General features: G+C 46.1%; 1 long non-coding RNA gene across 1 annotated transcript; it reads left to right on the top strand.

Annotated features, from left to right (window-relative positions):
- The first annotated feature begins 8,767 nt into the window (after positions 1 to 8,767).
- Positions 8,768 to 13,605, top strand: LOC311605606. The gene is made up of 3 exons (XR_014782026.1): positions 8,768 to 9,363; positions 9,478 to 12,957; positions 13,438 to 13,605. It is a non-coding gene; the product is annotated as an uncharacterized lncRNA (long non-coding RNA).
- Positions 13,606 to 20,306: the final 6,701 nt, after the last annotated feature.

Raw genomic sequence — 20,306 nt, 5'->3', positions numbered from 1 at the left:
AAGGAGAGGGAAGAGAAGAGAGTGAGAAGAGACAGAGGGGAAAGATCATTGTGGTTACATTCTGAAAATGTATACAAGTGACAAAACTTTAAGGTTCATTTATTTTACTTTATATTAGGGCACTTTGCTCGCATGTCTATGTGTGCATCAAGTGTGTGCCTGGCGCACGCAGAGGCCTGGAGAAGGCTTTGGGTCCCCTGGAATTAGAGTCACAGAGGCTGTGTGCTGCCATATCGGTGCTGCCAACCTAACCCAGGTCCTCCGGAAGCACGATCTTAACTCTAGACCTGTCTTTCAAGCCCTCAAAGATCAAAAATTAAAAAAAAAACACTTTTTTTTCTTTCTCTCCTTTCTGTTTTTAACACAGGGTCTCCCATTATAGCCCAGGCTAGCCTAGACTTCATCAGACTACCCTAGACTCATGAGTACAGTGATACAGGTTGTGAGCCAATGGTCCAGCCTGTTGACTCCCGCGGTGATCAAGAACACGCCTCTGTCATCTGGAGCTGAAGCCGCTCACCTTGTGCACAGAGGACAGAGACAAAGATGAAGGATGCTTTAGCTTTGGATGATTAGAGTAGCCTGGGGAGCTGACGCCTGGATTTCACTTACATAGGGAAAAGAATGTACTTATGTTTTACTACATGGGGGTTTCCCTCACTCAAACAGAACATAATTTAACAGTAGCAGTGGCAACTAAACTTTGAACTAGCTCCTCTCTGCAGCCTCGCTGCTCCATTTTGAACCACAGTGATGAAGGTAAAGGAGTCAGGTGATGTTACAGCCCTGTTAAAACAGATGCCTCCAATGCCAGGGAAAAGATGAACTCCAGATGAAAATTCCCAGATGCAGACACAGTCCCTTAAGAAAACAGGGAGGCATTAAGTGGAAAAATGAAACTCATCAATGCTTTGACTAAGGAGTTGCTCTAAAATATTCTAGAGTGTGTCAAGAAGTCATTTAGGGCAAAACAGTTAGTCATAACTAAAGATGGAGCCCAACAAGAGGCAACATCCTGAACAGAACACCAACAGCCCAGGCCTTAAGGTCAACAATTAATAAATGGGACCTCATGAGGCTGAGAAGCTTCTGTAAGGCAGGAGACAGTGTCAACAGAACAAAGTGACAGCCTACAGACTGGGAAATTATCTTCATCAACCCTACATCTGACAAAGGTCTAATATCCAAAATATATAAAGAACTCAAGAAATTAAACACCACCAAACCAAATAACCCAATTGAGAAACAGGGCTCAGAAATAAACAGAGAATTCTTAACAGAGGAATATTGAATGGCTAAGAAACACTTAAAGAAATGCTCAACCTCCTTAGTCATCAGGGAAATGCAAATCAAAACAACTCTGAGATTCCATCTTACACCCATCAGAATGGCTAAGATCAAAAATTCAAGTGACAGCACATGCTGGCTAGGATGTGGAGAAAGAGGAACACTCCTTCATTGCTGATGGGAATGCAAACTTGTGCAACCACTTTGGAAATCTAGCTGGCGCTTTCTCAGAAAACTGGGAATAGAGCTTCCTCAAGACCCAGCTATTCCATTACTTGGAACATAACCAGAAGATGCTCCAGCACACAACAAGAACATTTGTTCAACCATGTTCATAGCAGCCTTATTCATAATAGCCAGAACTGGAAACAGCCTAAATGTCCCTCAGTTGAAGAATGGATAAAGAAACTGTGGTGCATTTACACTATGGAATACTACTTAGCTACTAAAAATAAGGAAATTCCAAAATTTGTGGACAAATGGATGGGACTAGAAATGATCATAATGAGTGACTTAACCCAGAAGCAGAAAGACTCACATGGTATATACTCACTTATAATTGGGCACTAGCTCAAAAGGCATGTCTCACAAAAATCTTCACTTACCAGGAGATTGGAATAGATGTGAGGACATCCTACTGAGACTCTGGGTAAGAGAAATATAGGAGATGGGGAAATAGAGGGACCCAGAGTTTCCTAGAAACCTACAATAAGAACACCGTGATAGGTGGATCAGGGCTCAGGGGAGTCTGGTCCAACTATTGCACTAACCAAGGACAATGCAAGTATTAAACATCAAACCCCTACTCTGATTTAGCCAATGGACAGTTATGTGGAGAGCAGAGACTGACTCTGACATGAACTCTGGCGCTGCATATTTGACCACCTCCCCTTGGTGGGGAGGCCTGAGGACACTCAAAGAAAGAATAAGCAGGTTACTGAGATGAGACTTGATAGCCTATGACCACATAGTGGGCGAGGAGGTCCTCCTCGGACTTAGACCTAGGGGAGGGGAATAGGGTGAAAGCAGGAGGGAGGGAGGAGAGGGAGGATACAAATGACAGGATAACAAGTGAGTTGTAATCTGAATAAATTAATAAAATTAAAATTAAAAAATTAAAAATTAAAAAAAATGGAGCTCAATTCAAATGACTGTCATTAGGAGAATTGCTAAGAAAGGTGTGATGTATTTGTACAATAGAATGAGTGTGCAAGGCACCAGAAACAGCCACATGGGTAAAACTCTACAACACAGAAACAACCAAACATGTTACACACACACACAAACCTAAACACAGAAAGGAAAGTACATGCTTGACATTCAAACCCAAGAGTTGTCGATGTGACTCAGTGAGTGAAGGGGCTGTCAGGATTGACAGCCTGGGTTGGACATCAGGGATGGGCATGGTAGGTTGAAAGATTCATGTCCTGCAAGTTGTCCTCGGTCCCATGCACATGCCCCAGTGTAAGCTTGCCCCTCCCCACACATACATATGAGAAACTGTAAAGTTGTAAAATACAAGATGCTTGTTCGCTTGTCCAGCCTTGCTCGCCTCTCCCAGTTCTCGTTATTGCTAACTTCAAAAGTTCCACCCTAGTTCCCAGAATAGTTACATGTAAGATTCCATATATCAGATGTCCCCATACGGCTTTCAGTAACCGCTCTAGAGACCCACACCCAAGCCTCCACAAGGAGCTTCCCAATGCCAGATGTCCTAATGTCCATATGGTCTAACTTGATAAGCAACCCCACCTGCTTTGCGGTTTTAGCCTTTAAAACTAGCCTGTAACAGCTACTCAGGGTCCTTCACCTCCCGAGTGCTGAGGGACCTTGACACATCGACAATTGGGACTTCTGATGTGTCAGCAATAAATTTTACCTATACCTCTCAGCTGGTGTGATTTGAGTGGTCTCTCGTGGCGACCCCCCCTTCCTGAATTGGACTTTAGGGTCCAACACATACACAAATAAATAAATGTCTTAAGAACTTTGAGAACATATTTCAAAACCAGGAACCTCTCAACACTATTGTCTAGTGATTAAGGCATTTATGGCCAAAGGCTGTAGGAAAGGCAAGGTTCCCACCAGATTCAAGATAGAGGTTGATCAGAGTAGGCAAGCGAACGCCGTGCTGCTAGAGGGGAGACTACAGAGGGCTTTGGAGGTTCTGGAAGGGTCAGTGTCTGACTGTATACACACCCCATTCTAATGACTTCTGAATGGACATAGGCCGAAGGGAGAGAGCATTGACACTGTTGTGACAGCAGGGATACAATGTCTCCCCCTGTTTCCTTCATTGCTTTCTGCAGCTCATTATGGGAGCACTTAGCATTCATTCCTTTCTGCTTGGAAGGTGCGCACAAGTCTGTCTTCCTCTGCCCTTAATTTGTTCATTCACCTGACAGTTACGAAATGTTCCCAAAGTGTCATCAGGCAGGAGAGGACATTATTGACAGGATTATCCCAAAAAGAGGAGACACTTGGGATGGCAGTGGGGTGACATGCCTGATATCCAATACCATGGACATAGTGGCAGAAGGATCAGGAGTCTGAGGCATGCCTGAGCAACATGAGAACATATAAAAAATTAATATAAATAAAATAAACAGAGTCTGACTTGACAGTGTTGAGATGGTTTAGAGTAAAATCTGTGAACATAGCCTGGCTTGGTCCTGTGTGGACCTAAGGGCCTGGTTCCCAAAAGAAATAGCAGTAGGGAAGGTGGAAGTTGGTTCCGTCTGACAGCCCAGCCTAGGTTTCCTAGAGCAGGCAGCCCCCTCCCTCATCACTCACCAGATTCAATGCCACGGAGACATCTAGGCCAGGCGACAAGAGGGCATTAGGTATAAGACAGGGACAGCTCTCTTCCCTTAACTGCAAGCAATCAAAAGCACCTTTGGTGCGTCCTGGAGGGCTCGTCATGAGGCTTGGCTCACTGGAGTTCTTGGTAAGATTGAGAATTGTGTAAAAGCACATGAAGTATTCACATGGGCGAGGCCAGAGAGTCTGGGCCAAAGCCCAGGAGTCTGGATGTATCAAGACCGTTTAGTGGCACATGCATAGTACAGGAATATATCTGCTCTGGGCTCAAGAAAGCTGTATCTCATTGTCTGGGAAACTCTAAATATTTGTAAGAACAAAATGGACTCAGAATAGAATAAGGGAGAATCTACCATTCCTCAGACATGCACATGGACATTGTAACACAGTTTGGATATTCCTTTAGAAACATTTCAGGAAGGTACAGTGTTGGCAGAAAAAGCTGACTTTGAGCTTTTGAATCTTTGTGGCTCATACAAGTGTGTGTGTGTGTGTGTGTGTGTGTGTGTGTGTGTGAGCGTGTACTTGGATTGAATTCATTTTCAGTTCCCAGAGTTGGACCTAGGGCCTTGAGAATGTTATACAACAACTCTATCATGGGTCAAATTTAATCCTTCTCATCAACAAGGTTGAACTCCCCATGACTCAGTTTTCCTTATTTGTTCAGTAAACAGACTGATAATAGTACATACCTCAGAGCATGGCAAGCAGACTGAAAGGCAACTTGGAAGAGTGATTGCACTGGGCCACATGCTGAGAGTTGAGGACCTTTGCTCCGGTCTGGTGGGGAAGAGGAGGGCAGTTTTACGTAGAAGTCATGCCAGAGAGAGAAAAGAGGCCACCGGAAATGCAGGATGCTCAGGTAGGGTGCTGCTCACAAGCCTTGAAACTAGAGGAATCAAACGACACAGAAGCCCAGTGACCAAGCAGCTGCAGGCCTCTGATCCCTTTGCTGCCCATCACAGGGCTAAGAAGCAATGTCAGAATTTCCCTAAAGGTTCCTGAGTTTTCGCCTCTGGCCATCCAGGAGGGAGAAAAGCTCAGACCAAATCTGTTTTCTTAGAGACCTCTGGAGAAGCCCTCTTCGAATAAGCAAATACGTTTCCTGCCTTCATTCTAGGCTCCTTCCTTGAATAAAAAGGGAAGAAATCAGAACCTAGAGATGCCAATAGTAAGAGGAAGTGGGTTATATGGCAGCTGAACTGAGGTGAGACCTGGGGATTGGGAAAAAAAAAAACCAGGTGGCTCCCCAATTACCCAAGGCATCTTTGTACTAGAGGATTTATGCTCAGAATTATCCTCCTATTTCCCAGAGAAGACACCTGAGCCATACAGCAATGCCTGGATGCTTCTGCAGAGGCTCACATCTGGCCAGCACTCTGAACAGGAACATTGTGGTTATTTAAATAAAAATATCTCCTCCATGGGCTCATACATCTGAATGCTTGTTAGAAAGTGCACTATTAGTAGGATTGTGAGGTGTGGCTTGTTGGAGACAAAGCATCCTTCCTGCAGGAAGTGCATCGTCACAGCAGGTGGCCTTTGAGGTTTCAACAGCTCTCTGATACTGCAGCACTCAGCTATTTCTCCCCCACTATGCCTTCTACAGGCTTTCTGTCATGTGTATCATGAGACTAACCCGCCAAAATGTAAGCAAGCCCGCCAATTACATACTGTCTTTCCTAGGGACTGCCTTGGTGATGTTGTCTCTTCACAGCACTAGCTAGCTAGGGACTCATCAGCCACCATCATCATCTGCATTGGGAGGTAGGGAAGGGGAGTGCAGCTGCTCTGGTTGAACCCCAGGGGGCAGCAGATTTGAGGCAGGCATAATTATTGGAGCCATAGCAAGCCTCTAACCTGCCACTACTTCCTGGGACATCCGAGAGAGGTTTTGAACCTCTCTCCCATTGTTTCGGATTGACCTGGACCAATAGGTCACTCTTTAGTGACCGGGGCAGGATAGGAGGTGCTAGGGGGTTCGAAGGATAGAAAAAGATAAAAGCTGATCAGGTGGGTCTTGCACAAACTTTGTCTCAGACCCAACAAGTTTATTAAGAAGTACAGCATCATGTAGATTATTTACAGGGGGAAATAATCAGTCAGCAGAGCTGAGTCTGACAAGGGTCGCAAAGATAATGTGGAAGAGCACAGACACAGCTGCCCAAGTCCTGAGAGCCACAGCCCAAGTGGAAGTGTCAGGACCTCCCCCTCCCCCCCAAAGCACAAACTTGACTCCTTGGAGGCCTTGGCTCCAGCTCTAGAACATTCTCACCGAGGGCACTCCTGGACAAGGACACAGAACAAAAGTTCTGTCTGTCCGTTATCAGGGATTCTGAGAAAGCTTGGGGATGGCCTAGCTCCCCTCATCTGATTCTCCCTTTGCTGGTGGTTTCCTTTCCTGTATTGGCTTAATTGATAACTATATTTATTATCATTGCTGTTTCTTCACTGTGCTGGGAATCAGACCCAGGGCAGAGAAGAAGGCAAAAGGTCCCTATGGACACACCAACCCTCTGAAAAATAAGTTAAATGGAATCCTTTTCACTCATGAAACTGAAACCATGTTTGCAAAATCTTTGCTACATGTCACTGAAAGGGAAAATTTTTAATTAGCATTAAAGCAACCAGAACAGCAGAGCTTTCTAACTCATAAGTGCAGGTCGACAGGTATGCTAGCCCAAGGTCCCAGATGATAAGTCACAAAGAATGCGGAGATAGGAGACAAAGGCCTACTGAGTGTTCCAGGGACCGGCTGGCCATAAAAGATAGGGAGAATACACAAGGACAAATTCCTGAGAGAAACAGGTACCGGACATGGTCAAATGAGTAATGAGCCAAGACCCCTCAACCGATCTTATGGTGTCTGCTTAATTCCCCCGCTTGAGGCCCACACACAATGTTCCAGGTTTGAGTTTAACCAGATGTGTCGTTAGCTCAGATAAACATCTACCCTCAGGTTCCAAGAAAGACAGGAACCAAGGACTGTACCCATGTGATTAAGTCTGAGCTTACCCCAGATCTGCCTATGCAATTTGCTGATGTTCAAATGTTTGAAACAACCAATTGTGTGTGGCCACGCCAAAACTTCCCACTCCCCCCAACCCTTGGGCTTCTGGGTCGACCCCTCTGTCTCCTGTGTGAGATACGTGTCGACCCGGAGCTCCGCCAATAAACTGCCTCATGTGTTTACAGCAAGATGGTCGTTTGTGTGTCTTTGGGTGCACTCCATCCCGAGGCTTGAGTGAGGGTCTCCCTTCAGGGGTCTTTTGTCCCGTCCAGCAGGACCAGTAATTACGGGGTGGCGAGGGGAGCCATACCTGAAAAGATGGGACGAGAAAGAAGGAGACGAGACCAAGTAGAACTCCTATCAAGGTCTGTTTATTGAATCAAAAGCAAAAGCTTATATGGGGTGGAAGCAGGAGCCAAGCAGTAGGGGAGGGGTCTGAGAATGCCTCCAGGTGATCTCAGCAGGGGAACATCCTGTGGTTCATCTTGAAACAATTCCTATCTTACTTTAGCTAACTATCTCTTGGAAAGTCCCGAGCCAACCGGGCTAAACAACATCTGCAGAGGTCGAAAGGAGGAGGTTATGCAGAGGCTGAAATGAGGAAGTTATGCAGAGGCTGAAATAAGGAAGTTATGCAGAGGCTGAAATAAGGAAGTTTAGCTTTGGAATGGGGCATCAGAATTTTGCCTCAGCCAGTAGATTCATTTAGCCTTGAATGACCCTGGGCTGGCTCCGGACATCTGCCCCTTCTTTATTAAATAGAAGCAGAGAGAGAGAGGGGGGGGGAGTAGAGGCCTGACCCTCCTGAAGATGGGCGTTGCGTTAAGAGGTCACTGCATGGCCATTTTTTCAGGTCACACATGTCCCCAACCTCCCAGACGCGTTTGCGGAGGACAGGAAAAGGATAGTAACATCCTTTATGCGCATCAGCCTGTATGCAGTCAGGCGTGCTCCTCAGGAACCTACCGAGGTGTCTGGCATGGTTCCCTGCAGTGCTTAGCCTCGCACCCTCTCAAGTGAACAATCGACTCAAGCCCTTAGGTCTCAGCTTGTTGAAGTCGAGGCCACTTTTAGCCGCATTATCAAGGACGGCACAGTCTTCTGCCTCAGGGTCAGGTGGTTCGAGCCTGTGGTAATGAACTTCCACATGGGTGGGTCCCTGTATGGCAGAGTCTATTTGGCGTTTGACAAAGTCAGTAATCTTTCTGAAAGCCCACGGTCCAAAAGATATTAGTAACAAGAACCCTATAAGAGGTCCCAGCAATGAAGGAAGGAGGGTGGTCAGAAGAGGAGAAGCAGAAAACCAGTTTTTATACCAGGATTCAGCTCTATCTCGCTCCCGCTTGCGATTTTCTAGACTTTCTCTGACCTTCCTCATGCTATCTTCTACGATCCCGGTTTTATCGGTATAGAAACAGCATTCTTCTTTGAGTGCTGCGCATAATCCCCCTTGTTGTAAAAACAACAAATCTAGCCCTTTCCTATTTTGCAGTACCACTTCTGCAAGGGAGGAAAGCGAATCTTTTAAAGCTGACATAGCAACCTGTATTTTAGCAATATCCTTATCTATGGCTGCACTAAGCTGATGATAGTTTTGATTGGAGATCACTAAAGATGAAATACCCGTCCCGGCTCCGACAGCCCCGAGCCCCAGTAGAACCGCGATAGTTGCGGCTGTAATGGGCTCGCGTTTGACTCTGGATGGTGTACCCGGAGGAGTCCAGAAGTTGAGAAATTCATCTGTAGAATAAACTGTTAATCGAGGAAGTAGCTGAACAAGCACACAGTAATCATATTGTTGTAGGAAAGGCTGTACCACGATAAACAGGGTTAGGCCAGTGGAACATGCCAAATATGTATCATTTGGGACTACCAGGTAGGTGGAGCCACCACTGACCTCAAGGGTCTGATTACACAGAGGAGAAATAACGGAGGGTAAACGCATCCTGGGCCCCCTGATGCAGAGCCCCAGGCCTGAGACTTGGGCCAGGGTCATGCCTTCCCTGGCCTCTGGGTTCCAGCGAACCAGGGAGGAGTCGTTAGTAGCAGTAAGATTGTTAAGGATAGCAACACCCTCATAAAAGGGTGGGGAAGCATGATAACATAACCAACAATCATCTGCAAGGTTGGGACGAACAGCGTGCAGGGCAGACCAGGATTCATTAACCATGGTCAGGATAATATTAACAGAAGGTGAGGGACCGGGAGGTACGGTGGGTTGAAACAGGGTGGTATGGGGTGTACCAGTGGCTGTTGGGTGGCGTAAATCAGACCGCAGGTTCTGTAAGACCTGATTTGGGCCAATGGCCACCGGTTTTGAATTGGGAATGGTCTTGAGTAGTTTAATTTTAAAAGTAAAGCCAGGATCATATCCAATTGTATATAACCTAAGTCCCCACTCTAGGCCTCGATTCTCCCATGTGGCTTTCTTTCCTTTGTCAGTGAAGGTAATCACAAGGGGGTTGCACCAATTACTACAGTCACGCGTGCCAGAGGGGCCAACTGTCTCTGGGAGATCCTTTCTCTTAACAGTTATATAATCCCAAGAAGATGAAGGTTTCCAATAGGTATCTCCCGTAGTCTCACATCCCCAAGCGGCACAGTAAAAGTCACTAGAGAAGCCGCATTTGTGACCAAGGGAGCGATCTCTGTGTCCCCCGGGACACACATAAATGGGTATTTCTCCCAAAAAGTACCTGGGCACTTGTCCATCACATCCTGCTTGGACACCCTCAGGCCAAAGATCCAGTGGCTTATCTTGGGGCATATAATAGGAGGGGGTTCCCCAGGCCTCGCTGGCTCCCAAGGCCAGCATACATAAGTCCACTTCCAAAGTAGGCCACGGTGTTTGATGAGTGAAAGAGGAAGAGGAGTTAACGATGTCCCTTTCCTCAAATAAGAATAGGGTCAGGACCCTGCCACCGGGAGGTGAATGGATCTTTCCATAAGGCTTGAGCATAAGTCTGAGAGGTTGTAGCGTGCCATAAGCGATCCGCTGCTGATCTGTGATTTTTGTCTAGGGTAAGGAAATTTAAGACAAAAAGTGCATGGCACAGAAGGGTTTTGTTATTGCCCAATGTGGGGAAGAGTGTTCCCCCTGTACCTTGTAATTTCAGCAGCATATTTTTAAGCGTTTGGTGAGCTCGCTCAACAATTCCCTGTCCCTGCGGGTTGTAGGAAATGCCAGTAATATGTTTGATGTTTAATTGGGCACAAAATTGTTTAAAATTGGCGCTGGTATATCCAGGTCCATTGTCTGTTTTGATAGTTCTAGGCTGTCCCATGACAGAGAGGCAGGTCATTACATGGTTGATGACATTTTTAGTGGCCTCTCCTGTTTGAAGGAAGGCGTAAAGAAAGCCACTATACGTATCAATGGTAACATGGACATATTTTTGTTTTCCAAAAGAGGCAACATGGGTAACGTCCATTTGCCACAATTCGCCTGGGACCAGTCCTCGAGGGTTGACCCCGAAGTGGGCTTCGGGGAGAAAAGTCAAACAACTCTTACAATTACGAACTATCTGTCTAGCCTGTTCTCTGGTAATTTTGAACCACAAACTAAGGGTGTGGGCATTAAGATGGTGGAGCTTGTGGGCCTGTTGGGCTTGGGAAATTAGATCAGAGGGATAATCTTGAACCTGAATTGACCCGACCATCTGGGTGGCGGCATCGACTAACCGGTTTCCCTCGGCAAGAGGTCCAGGGAGTCCAGAATGAGCCCTAATATGTCCAACAAAAAAGGGTTTGGTGCGCCGATGGATAAGGCTTTGTAATGCCGCAAATAATGGGGCAGCATTAGTGGTAGGTTTTATGTGAGGCACTGTTTCTAGCAAGGGGACCGAACAGGCAATGTAGGCGCTGTCGGTATATAGGTTAAAGGAATGGTCTGGGAGGGCTGTAAATACCTGTATTATAGCATATAACTCAACTAGCTGTGCCGAAAGAAAAGGGGAAGACACACGAGTGGTTACTCCATCAATGGAATAAGCTGCTATACCATTAGAAGATCCATCCGTAAAAACTAAACTAGCCTGGGAGATAGGGGACAATTTCGTCCTTTTAGGGAAAATAATAGGCATTTTGTAAAGGAATTGAAGCAACCTATCGGGGGGATAATGGTTATCGATTTTGCCTTGAAAATCTATGCAATTAATGGCCCAGATATCAGAATTGATAAATAGCCAATTAATCTGAGCTGGGGTATAGGGGAGGATCAAAATGTCGGGGTCTTTTCCAAAGGTTTTTCTCAATTGTAAGCGGCCATCCTTTATGAGCTGGGCCACCAGAGATGGGTAGGTGGCAAGAACTTTAGACGATTCCGAAGGGAGGTGTACCCAGTAAAGGGGGGCGCCCTGCCAAAACACCTCCGTGGGCGTAAAAGGGGTGGGAAGGACAATGAATTGTAAGGGTTTAGTAGGGTCAAAAAAGGAGATAGTTTGGTTGTTAATGGCAGACTCAACGCGAGCTAGGGCAGCCTGTAATTTAGGGGGTGTCAGAGGCCACTGGTCTACCCAGACAGGGGCATCACTTCTCCAAGAGATCTTATCTGCCTGGGGTGCAGGGGATACAGTGAAAAAACAATCCTTAAGTCTAATATAAGTTTAAAAACTTACATCTTTGTAAGAAAATTAGCTTATCAGCAGATCACGCTCTGTGGAGATCAGGTTGAAATTTAAGAGTTCTGTCTCTGTTAATGTCCAAGTGTTAGGATTAAAGGTGTGCACCACCATGCCCTGTCACAGAGATCTGCTTGTCTCTGTCTCCCGAGTGCTGGGATTAAAGGCATGTGCCACCATGACTTGCTTAATTGTTTTATTCTAATTTATTAAAAAAAATTTTAAACATCTCAAACAAAAATTAATCAGGAAAACAAGAAAATTCTAAGTCCTAGGTAGTTAACTACATTCCCTAGCCTAGTTTAGAAATCTATCAGCCTCCTAGTTCCGCCTCTCCAACTAGCCACGTGTCTGTAGCCATCTCTGCTCTGTAGGAGTCAAGCCCACAGATAACTAGGAGCAGTGTCTGTAAAATTATCTGGCTCAAGGAAATATTAGCCCTGGACTTATTTAGTTAGTTGGATCAAAGCTGGAAACTCTCAGCTGTAAATGTTTGTTTCCAAGGACGAAACTTCTTTATATCTCTTATTTGAGAATCTAAAAATTTTTAGAAATATTTCAAGTAAACATTAAGCAAATAAACAAGAAAATTATAAACTCCTTGTAGCTAAGGAATTTGGAATTAACTCTATTTGCTAGACCAATTTGAAAAACTGTTAGTCACTTACAAGCAAAAAAATTAAGCAAGAAAATTCTAAGTTTTAGGCAATAAACTCTATTTCTTAGATTGTGCTTTTTCAACTTGTCACATGTTTGCAGCCATGCCTGTTCTGTAAGAGGCAAGCCCCACAGGCAGCCACTGTGCCTGGGTTCAGGCCCTGGATAGGGCAGGCCTGTTCCTGCCTCAGAGGCAATACTCTTACTGTCTCATAGGCTGTGTGTGCCATGTTGTGCTGCACTGTTTTAGAAAATTGGCCAGCGAGTAAAGCTTAGCCCTCTATCAAGACATAGAAAAATGAAACAGTATTTTAAAAAGTAAACAAATTTACAGACATAGACATAAAATTTGACATGACGATTATAAAGCAATACCCCAGTTCCCTGTGTCCTGAAGGACTGTTTGAATCTCTGTAAGAAAAGCTAATGCTTACAAGGGGTTTTTTAAACTCTAACTCCTCTTTCCCTGAGAAAAATTTTAAGGTGGCGAATAAATTACGCCTCCTTTGAGAGACTTTAACCCATCTTATTGACAGAGATGAACACTTACCTAAGTGCGGAGAGGTCCTGTGAGCAGCAGGCCCGCACCCGAGACGATCGGAGGTACTTTTGACCTCGGCGAGATACTTGACCGCGGCGTTTCTGAATGATTTCCCATGAAGGGTCTCTGTCGTGGTAGAGGGCTCGTACCTCGTGGCCACGTTGGGCGCCACTTGTCCCGTCCAGCAGGACCAGTAATTACGGGGTCGCGAGGGGAGCCATACCTGAAAAGATGGGACGAGAAAGAAGGAGACGAGACCAAGTAGAACTCCTATCAAGGTCTATTTATTGAATCAAAAGCAAAAGCTTATATGGGGTGGAAGCAGGAGCCAAGCAGTAGGGGAGGGGTCTGAGAATGCCTCCAGGTGATCTCAGCAGGGGAACATCCTGTGGTTCATCTTGAAACAATTCCTATCTTACTTTAGCTAACTATCTCTTGGAAAGTCCCGAGCCAACCGGGCTAAACAACATCTGCAGAGGTCGAAAGGAGGAGGTTATGCAGAGGTTGAAAGGAGGAGGTTATGCAGAGGCTGAAATGAGGAAGTTATGCAGAGGCTGAAATAAGGAAGTTATGCAGAGGCTGAAATAAGGAAGTTTAGCTTTGGAATGGGGCATCAGAATTTTGCCTCAGCCAGTAGATTCTTTTAGCCTTGAATGACCCTGGGCTGGCTCCGGACAGTCTTTCACCACCTGAAGCTGTGCGGTCTGTCTCTCAGAGGAAGGCTGGAAGAGCAGCCATCTTAGACTGAGATGTGGTCGGATAGTAGTCTTGTTGTCACTTCTGTTTTGCTCACAAGAGAACTGAGGCACAGAGGGCTACACAACATCACCTTGCTGGTGTACTGCAAAGCCAACCTCTCAATCAAGCCCCTTGAGCAGCAGAGGTTGTTGTGTGAGGGCTGTGTTAGCGAGTTCTCTGTGCCTGCTGGGCCTTGTAAAGGCCTTTGTAGAAGTGCTATCACTTAATTTTCCTAAAGAGTGATTTGTACATCCAAGCGTAGTATAGAACTGGAGACTGAGGAAAGGTAAGTAAACAGCGTTGGCACATAGCCAGTGAATAACTAGTGTAGCTCCTAAAAACTTTCTCACTAGGAGGGAAGGTACGAAGGTGATAGGTGCAGAACTGGAGCCATCTGTGGGGAGAGTATGGCTGGTTCAGGATGGGATGGTGAGAGAAAGGATGGGAAGATGTCGGGAGGGCAGACTGGAGGTACTGGGGGAGGTAGCAAGGGAGGGGCTCTGAGGTGGCTTCAGGTTAGTGGCAGAGATTAGAGCTTTTTTAAAAATTATTTTTATTAGCATGCAGGTGCCCATGGAGTCTAGAGGAGGCTGTCAAATCCCCTGCAGCTAGAGTTGGGGGCAAATGTGACCTGTCTGATATGGGTGTCGAGAAGCAAACTCAGGTCCTCTGCAATTACAGTTGGCACTCTTTGTGCCTTGGTCATCTTGCCGTTCCACGGGATCATTTTCTGTGATGAGTTTTGTCAGAAGCCGGGTTGTTCAGTGTCAGTTACACAGTGCTGTTGCACAGGACCTGAGAATGGATAATGGTTTCTTCCTGGGGGAAAATAAGAATGCAGTAGGACCTCTGAGGGAAGAGAGTTCCAATCCAGTGTGGAAAAAAGTATGGCCACTGTGCTGAGCAGGAGCAGACATGGTGTATAATGTGTGCTCCTGCACATGTACATGGAGGGTTCCACACAGGGAAGATCTTCTTTCAATGAAAAGATGCATTTTCAGATTTTTATTGAATTGAGTGGAAGACAAAAAAATCAGTAGCCCTCCTATATGTAAAGGATAAACAGGTTGGAGTATAGATGGCAGGAAATAATCTAACTCAGGGCTGATATCAATAATTAGAAACAAAAAAATACAAAGAATTAATGAAACCAAGAGCTGGTTCTTTAAGAAAATAAAAAACATAGAGAAGCCCTTAGTCAAACTGATCAAAAGGCAGAGAGACAATATCCAAGTCAAAAAATCAGAAATGAGAAGGAGGAACAGACAAGGAAGAAATAAAAGAATACTTAAATCTTACTTTAAAAACCTATATTCCACAAAACTGGAAATTAAATGAAATGGATGACTTTCTTGATAGATTCCACTTACCAAAGTTAAATCAAGGTCAGGTAAACAATCTAAAGAGACATACAACCCCCTCAGGAAATAGAAGCAGTCATTAAAGTTTCATACTTGCTCAACTATGTTCATTGGCAACTTTATTTGTAATAGCCAGAAACTGTAAAAGACCCAGATGTCCATCAACCGAACAATGGATAAAGAAAATGTGGTACATTTACACAATAGAATGCTATCAGCTATTAAAAACAAGGAGTCAGGCATATGGACCCAGCAAGATACACACGGGATGCACTCCTAAGTGGTTATTAACCACATAGTGCAGAATAAACATACTACAACACACAGAAGCTACGGTAACAAGGAAGGACCAAGGTACATGCTTGAATCCCACTCAGAAGGGGAAATAGAATAGACATTGGAAGTGGATGAAGTGGAACGGGGTGAAACGAGGGTGGGGATCAGATGTGGGGAGGGCATGGGTGGGAGGCGACAGGGCTGGGAGAGGGAGCACACAAACCAAGGGGGAGCATCTCTAGGACAAGCTAGAGACCTAGTGCAGGGTCGAATGCGAGGAATCACGGGGATACGTATTGGAAAGGAAGGAGTCAAAGTATCGCTATTCACAGATGTGGGGAAGGGGAAGAGCCAGGGAGTTTGTATAAAAGTATGGTCCCATGATAGCAGTGCCCCTCCATTCCTCTCATACCTTGTGTCCTAATTGGTATAGAATCACGAAAAATAAAGTGTCTATCCATTTCTGGAAGGCACATGGATCCCTTTGGTGTCAAGATTTTCAGAGGGACTTTGAGTCTTTCTGGTATTTGGCTGTTCTCAGAATTTGGCCTCCATCTAGGTGATGCTGGCATGGCGACTACGGGCCCAAGTCTCTGGGGATTCTGGACCTTGCAGGGATGATGGTCCTTGGATGGGGAAGGCAGATAAAGGTTGGCTGGTGTTCACCAGATTTTGGTTGTGCTTCAGAATCCTTCACAGTTGGTGCCTGAGGAATGGACTCAGCTGAAGCAGGAAATTGACACTTCAAGGGTGGAGAACAGAACGATGCAGAGGGAACAGATTGTGCTGCCACAGGCCTGTGAGGAGTTCTGTGGCCACTCTGCCAAGCAGCAGCAGGTAGACTGAAGCAGCAGGGGCAAGCTGCCCACCTGTCACACCATGAGCAGACACACCCATGTAACCGTCCACCCATCCTGCCATTCACCTACATCTCATGTAATTGTTCATTTCTATGGTCATTTCCAAATCACTGAGCAGAGTTAGATGCTTTTGAGAAATTGATAATTGACATGCAAACCCTCCTGCTCTGCCAGATGTTGCAGTCCATTGAGAAAGTCTGGTTCATCACACCACATTACACACCCACACGCCACAATGATAGGAGGGGCGTTGTGTGCAGAGCCACTTAGGGAGTAGCACAGAGCTCTGAGGGATGAGGTCAGGGGTCTGTAGCTCATTTGCTTTGCAGGGGTCATGTGAGGTCACAGGTATGAGCGACTTGCAGGATTAGAGTCCAGTACAAATGCCAAATGAGTGTTTTGTGCGTATGCGTGTGTGTGTGTGTGTGTGAGTGAGTGTGTGCATGTGTGTGCATGTGCCTAGGTTTGCTTGAGCATGTGTGTGCCTTCATTGCATGTTTGAATAGGGGTAAGTGTTTCTGTGAGCTTGTGGGTGTGCGTTGTTGTATGTGCATGTGTGTGTGTGCATGTGCATATGTGCATCCATGTGTTTTTTTTCTGCATATATGTATGCTCACTTGCTCATGGATCTTCCTAAACAAGGATAGCGACCAACTAAAAGGAGAAAGCACTGGGTCAGCTCACTTTGCACGGATCAAACATCACATGCAGCTGACAATTTTTCTGTATTCCCATCTGACTTCCTAGAACTAAAGGACACAAAAAACTGATGTAAATTCAAATCAGTTTCAGGTGTTTGTAGAGACAAAACTATTTATCTGCAAAATATCCTTTGGAGGAAAGCAAAGGAGTAGGGCACGTGAATGTGAGGAGGAGGCTGCTGTGGCAAATCATGGTGCCTGAGAGAAAAGAAAGGCTGGCTAAGGGTCTGTGCCCCTCTCTGCTCTTGGTGAATACTGACTGCACACTGGATCTTCAAGTGACCTGCTTTGTCTCCCTGCATCCTGCTGTTATCTTCATCACCTTCAGCCACTTTCTTTCCACCTTTGCTGAACCTGGCTCAGTAAACCATGGCCTTGGAGTTGGGCATGGGTTTTATTTTCTGGGAGATTCTGAGCTGCTTGCAGCTGCGTCTCAGTTCAGCAGAAGCCCACAACCATGCTGAGGTGTGAGAACAGGGCTGTTTCAGTGCAGCCCCCTTAGGCTCATGGCGCTCTAAAGCATTCACCCTGCACTGTGTCTGTAGCACTCAGCATCTGCTTGTGTTCAAAGCCATTGACTCTTGAGTTAAAATCAACCTCAAGGAGTGTTGGGAGAAGTGAGGACCCTGAGACATTGCTCATGCTATAAAACGGGCTAGCCTTGTGAGAAGCCATGGACACTTTTTCAGAAAGCTGAGCGATGATCTTCAGGTGGCCCAGCCATTCCAAAGCAAGTGGTGGGTGTAGACAGAGAAACCAGGGGACATCGGGACTGCAGCAGGACTCTTCAGAACTTCCACAAAGTAGAACCTATCCTGTGGGAAAGACTGAAAGCTTTGTCACAGGTGAAAGCAGTCTTGGTGGGCTTTACCCTTGGATACAGCATGGATATTCCCTGAGATAGACTGGGTGGAGCCATCCTGGGCCTGGAATTCAGGAAGTGGACCTGGGAATTCCACCTGGACTATTGTTTTTCCAATCATCCCTCAGTGGGAGAAGGAGACTGTCCTTCGCACGTGACACAGAGAGGCAGAGAGGAGAGAGCAGCAGCAGGTTCAGAAGGGGCTTGAGCACACGTGGATCAGCGAACAGGCCGGACCAGCACACAGGCCAGAGACACCTAGGGACCTGTCCCATGGAATGGATACCAGAAGGTTCACTCTTTTTTCTCTTTAACCTTTTTTCCCTCTTGTGTAAGCTAGTTGTGTTGTAAAATAAGTTTAATTGTTAAGACACAGAGCCTACACTACCCAGATGTCCATCAGTAGATGAGTAAAAAAGTCCAATGTGGTCCAGTCCTTCAGTGGAATATTGTTCCTCATGAACTAATACATGCGATAATCTGGCCTTCTTTTAGTCAGCTTCTTTTTACTCAAAAAAAAAAAAAAAAAATCCCTGGTTACGGAGCTCTTCTAGTTTTCTGAGCTCACTGTTTTGGGCCCAAAATGAGACAGCCTATAGTTAAGGGAGCTCCATTTGGAGAAACTGTTCACCTTGGAAGAAAGAGCTAGAAGCTGGTCCACCGTGATCCAGTGGTCATGTGCAGGGGACCAAGAAAACACTGACAGCCTTGCGAACTGGTGAAGCAGGCTTAGCCAATAGGCCAAGACCCCAGCAGCCTACCTGTCTCTCCATTAAAGTTACAGGACAAACACTGCATTGACTGAGCTGTCTACGTCACATGTCCACTATATTCTTATCCCATCCAAGGAAAGTTGGCTTTCTTCTCTATAGTATCCCTGGTGATCTCTAACATTATTATTAAGTGGGAAACTAAATGTTTCTGCAATGCAGTATGCTTGCATGTGTGCAAACATTTACTTCTATGTGTTCAGGAGTTTTTGTGTGTGCACATTCACCACACCACTGAGAACCCTTATTCTAATGAGCAGGCACAGGAAGGACTGCAAGACCTTCCTGCAGCCGAAGCAGAACACGTTGGGCATCCAGCAAAGGGGCTCGGCAGAAAATATGCAGCATCACTGTGATGTCTCTGAGGTGAGGTAGGAGACCAGGCTGGGAGGAGGGTTGGAGCCAGGTGGGCTCCCTGTACCTGTGTCTCTGTCTTTCTGGGCTCCCGGCCATCTGTGTGCCACTCAGGCACAGCCAGGGAAGGAACAACTCAGAGTACTGCGCTGGTCCAGTCACCAGGAACTTCTGTTCAGGAAACAGTGATCTTCAGTGTTTCTGGGGATTGTGCACCCCTCCTCCCTTCTGACCTCTCTGGTAAGTATGCTCTGAGTACCTTGTTCCCTAGGTCTCCCCACGAATACTCTTAGTCCCATACCTACCAGGGAGAGCATCACTTGTGGAAGACAGTGAGTTCAGTGCCACTGTCTTTTCCCTAAGGAAACATCACCTTTAGAGGTCAGTTCCTACCCTTGGGCAGATTAGCATGCAGCACACTCCTGGTGATTACAGGCTCTCTGCAGTGTACACCCATGTCCCGATGCTGGAAGGAATGACCTCCACTGAATTATCATGCTGGATTGTTGAGGTGAAAAGATCTGGTATGGGCAGACCTGCTGACATGGCAGGCCCTCACCAGGCCTGTCTTCCTTCCTCCCCTAGGTCTGAAATACTCCAGTGTAATGTGAAACAGGCCACAGCCCAGGATGAGAGCTCCCTGCAAACAGAGGTGCTGCAGCGGGGGGCACTGGGTGTGCCAGGCAAGTCAGCCACCACCACATGCCATCCTCAGCAGCTATGGCAATCCTGGGGTGGACTCTCTGCCTTGACTTTGGTTTCCTTACTGTACATGGGCCCTGATTTATCTAGCAAGTGGCCCAGCAAGAGTACTTCCAGGTCTTGTTGACTGTCATTTTCTTTTCTGACAGCACCTTTGAAAAAACTGAGGAGGCCAAAATAGCCACAGACAACTTGAACACAGCATTCTCTAACTAGAGTCAAGGCCTCCTCAGAAAAACACCTACTTGGAATTGTGATTTCACCAAATGAGGCAAAACCCAACCACCCTCCAGGTGATGCAGCCACAGTCTTATCAATGTGTCTGTTGGCTCACTATAACAGGAGAAAAGAAAGCATAAAAATAATCTAGAAAGTCAGAAAACCCGATACAAGGATTACTCAGAACCCTGACACTCACCAGCAAGTGGTCTCAGTGAGGGGCACAAGACCAGACAGGATATGCTGATGAGCAATAGTCACTCTATCAGGGGCTGGGGCAAGCTGACTGAGTCCTCAACCCTCCTCATGTGGGAAGAAATCTGTCGTGGAAGACTGTGTTGATGCCACATGGTTATCCAGACATACCACACCCCAAGGCATCATATTCTTTCCCCAGGAGAGTGTTGAAACTACTCCATGTCACACACATGTGATGCTGACGTTAGTGCTCTTCAGAGATGATGGCAGTGCCTTGTTGGTCATGTTAGTCATTTTTTCCTCCAATAAGGAAAATGGCTGTTTTCTTCTG

The sequence above is a fragment of the Acomys minous genome (genome assembly GCF_964271855.1).
Source record: "Acomys minous genome assembly, chromosome: 9".
Taxonomy (NCBI): domain Eukaryota; kingdom Metazoa; phylum Chordata; class Mammalia; order Rodentia; family Muridae; genus Acomys; species Acomys minous.
This window is presented reverse-complemented; position numbering and strand designations above follow the sequence as displayed.